This window comes from Nannospalax galili, unplaced genomic scaffold (genome assembly GCF_000622305.1).
Source record: "Nannospalax galili isolate Female #2095 unplaced genomic scaffold, S.galili_v1.0 scaffold290, whole genome shotgun sequence".
Lineage (NCBI taxonomy): Eukaryota > Metazoa > Chordata > Mammalia > Rodentia > Spalacidae > Nannospalax > Nannospalax galili.
This window is the reverse complement of record NW_008331486.1, coordinates 7670888-7675575: the sequence shown is the minus strand read 5'-3', so window position 1 is coordinate 7675575 and position 4688 is coordinate 7670888. Positions and strand designations below refer to the sequence as shown.

The window sequence follows — 4688 nt, the reverse complement described above, 5'->3', positions numbered from 1 at the left end:
CTGGTCCCCTCCACCCCAGGCTCCTTTCCCAGGTCTTCTGGGTAGACCCTTTTAACTTCAGGGAACCTCAGCGACAAGGGGTCACTGTTGGGTGGCCCTACTACTGTCGACCTACTGGGACAGCTGACCCTGTCCCTGGTGCCTAGGCTCTCCAGTTAGCCCTCTTATCTGTTGTGACTTTAAGCCTGGTGACAGTGCTGGGACCCCAGAACAGAAGCCCTAGGCCCCTGGCTGAATCACACCCAGAGTGCTCCAGAGCCTCCTGACACCGAGGAGCTCTGCCTGGACCTAGTAGTGACTGAGCAGGATCTGTGGCCTGTCATAAGCTGGGCCCCTTCCCTGTATGGCCCTGTAGCCTTTCTCTGTTAGAACTTTAGTAGCAGGTCTGGCCTCTCCTGACTAATAGAAAGTTCCTGGAGACCCTGCAGGTCCAGACTGGGCCTGGCCAAAGTTCAGTCCTTGGCACTTGGCCACCAAGGGACTCTCCATACCCCAGAAACCCTTCCTCCTCCCCCCACTGACCTTATACTGCAGCCTTAAGAAGACAGAGCCCCATCTGAGGCTGAGCAGCCTGGCCCCTCCCCTGTCCCGCGACTAGCAGTGTGGCAATCAACCCAGACCCAGAGGCTGAGCAGAAATTTCCAGTCTGTCTGGCAAAGCTGGAAGGGCTTGGGTGGAGCTCAGAGGTGCAGCTGGGCAGGCTCCTTGGTGGGGCTGAAGTGGGGGATGGTGAAGGACCCTCCCCCCAGATGTCCCAAAGGCTGGCTTAGCAACTGAAACACCACCATGGGACAGAGGCTGTTGCCCTCCGCCCTTCCCCTGAGTCTTCCCCTGGAGAGGCTAGGACAGTAGTGTTGAAGTCCTTTGACCACCAAGAGGACCAGGGATGCCCCAATTGGGTCATCACCCCCAAAACAACTTGAACTTGGAGTACTTTGCACACATGGCTGTGTGACCTGGCTGAGTAACTCAGCCTCTTTGGGCCGTGTTCTGTCTCCCTGTGCCCTTGCCTCACCAGGAGGAAGAGATGAACTGAGTCCTAGCACTGACCCAAGCTAAGTTTCAATGAGACTAAACAGACACAGGAGGCAATTAAGCATGGTAGGAAAAAAATGGATGGATGATGGAACGATGGAAGGATGGGTAAGTGGGCGGTGGAGAGATGGATTAGTGAATGAATGGATGGATGGATGGACGGATGGATGGGAGGGTGGGTGGAGAGATGGATAGATGAGTAGGTAGGTGAGCAGATAAGATGGGTGGTTGGGTGGGTAAATGGATGGATAGGTGGGTGAATGGATGGGTAGATGGATAGGTAGTAGATGGGTGAATGGGTGGGTTGGTGAGTGGGCAGATGGATAGATGGGTGGATGGATAGGTGGGTAAACAGATGATAGGTGGGTGGATGAATGGGAGGGTAGGCGAATGGATGGATAATGAAATGATTGGTGAATGGATGGGTAGGTAGGTGGGCAGATAGATGGGTGGTTGGGTGGGTGAGTGGATGGATAGAAGCGTGGGTAGATGGATAGGTGGGTGGGCTGGTGAACAACTGATCTTAGGCCCAGGCAGGAGGCCCCAGAGCCTCCGAGCCTGATCCCCTGGCCTGAGCTGTGTGCTCTGTGGGGCCCTGGTGTGTAGGTGGCTTCCAGCAGTCAAGCTTGGCTGGGGAGATGAAGAAAGGAATCAAGGACAGCCAGGCAAGGCTTTGGAATGCCGACTTTCTTGGGAGAGAAAAGTGGGTCAGTGTCAGAGAACCTTTGAGAGGGGCCTGTGGCCCGAAGGAACGTCCAGGTACGCCCAGTTCACAAGATGAAGACCCTGTGCCAACAAGAGGGCACTGTGTGGGCCGTTGTTAAGTCAGGGGTCAAGGTTCAGATCGTTTCCTCCTCCCACCACCTGCACCAGTTTCCCCAGTGTCAGGCTCTGCACATATCCACTGGGAAGGTCCTCTGAAAGGAGTCTGGCGGGCACTTTCAGCCACCAGCAAGCAGGCAGTGAAGATAGCCAACCGCCAGGCTGTGTCTGCTTATACCTGTAGACAAGTCCAGGCCTCCCTGAACACGGCCTTCCATGTTTCAGTCAGGCTCTGCTGGCCTGAGCAGCTCCCGCCCTCCTTCTCCCAGCACAGGAGAGAATGGCCTAGAAACAGCACAATCATCCGGGCACACAGACACACCTCACAGCACACACCTACACACATAGACACCCCCCCACACACACACAGCACATACGTGCCCATGGACACTCCCACAGCACACACCCGTGTACAGGGACACACTCCCACAGCACACACCCGTGTACAGGGACACACTCCCACAGCACAGGTGCTAGTGCACACAGATACATCAGCACACTGCATATACAGGCACTGAACAGGTCAGGGCACACTGGCAGGCACACCTACACTCTGCCTGCACTACGTGCCCTCTACACACATTCACACACAAAGGCTGCACAGGTCCAGGCATACACACACGCACACACACACGCCTGCCCACATTCCCCCCACACCAGCTCACACTCACACACCAGCTCACACTCACACCCTGGCTCTACTGAGCGCAAACAGTTGGCGCTGGCGTGGGGCGGGGAGGGAACGGGAAGGATGAAGCCCACGACTCAGCGGAGGAAGAGGGGTGCGGGGGTGCGCGGGCGAAGAGATGACAGCCCGCGGTCCCTCTCGAGTCCCGGCTCATGAATATTAATGCGGCGGTAATTAAAATGCAGGGACGCAGCAGGATGGATGCTGTGCCTCCTGAGCAGAGCTCCGCGGAGCGGGCGAGTGGAGAGGCTCCGCGGGCCCTGCGAGACCCGGCCGGCGAGCGGGACCCCTGCGCCCCGGTCCCCTCCACCCGAGTCCCTGTCCCTTCCACACCTACCGGCCGGGTCCCCTGTACCCCTGCGCCCGGTCCCCTCCACCCTTGCGTCCCTGTCCCCTCCCCCCCACCACAGCGGTCCCCTCCTCTACATCCTGATCCCCTCAATCCCTATCCCCTCCTCTCCTGCATCCCGGTCCCCTCCTCCCCTACATCCAGGACCCCTCTTCCCCTGCATCCGGGCTCCCTCCTCCCCTGCATCCCGGTCCCCTCCTCCTCCCCGACCGCCCTCGCCCTCGCCCTCGGGTGGGCTGCGCGCCAGGCCTCCTTCCCGGAGCCCTGCCTGCGCTCAGCCGCTGATGTCAGAGGCTCAAAACTTTCCGCTTCCCGCCCCGCGGTCTCAGGCCCTGAGTCATCGCCGCCCCGGTAGCCCTGGCCTGCGACATCTGTTTGTGCAGATCCCTGCTCCCGTGGCCCTGCTTGACGTCAGGGCCCAGCGGCCAAGACACTCCGGGGGGCCTGGTAGTGTGGATTTCAGTGCAGCCTAGGCTGTGGAGTCAGACCCTATCTCAAAAACAAAACAAAAAACAAAAACTACAGAAAAATCGGTGAAGATTTATGGAGCCAATTATGCAAACTAAGTAAACTGAGGCTGGAATGAGAAAGAGATCCACCACCCAGGGTCCCCAGCAGCAGCTGACCTACCAGACCGTGGTCAGTGAGAAACTGCACCCCACAACATCAGAGGGGAGGCAGGGACTGTGGAACAGCTCCTGGGATGGGGGACAGAGAGTTCCACAAAAATACAAACACAATTATGGGGACACTTCTCTACAGGCCCCCTATCTCAGCTCTGAAAAGGCACCCTGTAATATAGTGAAATGTCTCTGGGGGTGTCTGTGTGTCAGGGAACAAGGGGGAAAGTCCCACACTTGCTGTGTGCTGGCTAGCTGTTGGGGGGTGACTGTGTTTGGGGTTGCTATTGGTATCAGATCTGGGTTCAAATCCTGACGCTGGCTGCCTCCTCCCTCCCCCAGCCACAGGTACTGAGACTTGCTAACAAAAGACAACCCAGCTGTCAGGCATCACACGGAGCAAGCAACCCCAGGGCCTGCAGGTCTCCAACTCTCTTGGGCTGTTTGGCATGTGGTTTTGGGACCTACCTCACAGAGGGAAAAACTGAGGCTAGCTCAGCCTGTTGCTCTCAGGGGCTAATGGGGTTGGGGATCAGGACCTGGCTCAGGTTTCCAGACTGTTCTTCCTTACCTCTATCCAGCATCTATCTGCCCCTGGGTCAGCTCAACCCCAGACTGGTCAGTGGCTGGGTCTCTACCGGCCCTTGGACTCTGCCCACACATCTTGGAGGTTAACGGACCTGGCGGGCTGCGGGGCCCCCATCCTGCCCTCCTACCCCAGCCCTTCTGGAGCTCTTTCAAGTCCTCAGGCTCCTCCTCAAGCCTCCAGGCCTTGGCACAGGCTGTTTGTGCTGCTGGAACTCTCCAGGCCTAGGCTGATTAACTCCTCCTACTCCATCTCCTTTCCCTCTTCCCTCTGGGACAGTCCCAGTTAGCACCACCCCACACAAACACACGTACACACACGTACACAGGCATATGCACACGTACACACACCCCCAGCACACACACCTCACAACACACAGAACACATCCCACACAGGCACAAACATGCACCATCACACAGGACACAGGACACTTGCACACCTGGGCAAGCACATACAAGACAAAGAATGGAATGCACCCCTCCCCCAGCACACAGCCCACACCTCACCAACACCTCACTTCCTGACACAGGCTTCAGGTCTACTGGGCTGCCTCTTCTGTGGCCTCCAGACCCCCCCCCCCACCCCCTC

General features: G+C 57.9%; 1 long non-coding RNA gene across 1 annotated transcript in view; it reads right to left on the bottom strand.

Annotated features, from left to right (window-relative positions):
• LOC115068669 overlaps positions 1-4193 on the bottom strand; it is a 15331-nt gene extending 11138 nt beyond the window's left edge. The window contains exon 1 of the long non-coding RNA XR_003847999.1: positions 4086-4193. This is a non-coding gene — a long non-coding RNA (uncharacterized LOC115068669). The remainder of the gene's footprint in view (positions 1-4085) is intronic.
• Between the last annotated feature and the right edge of the window lie 495 nt (positions 4194-4688).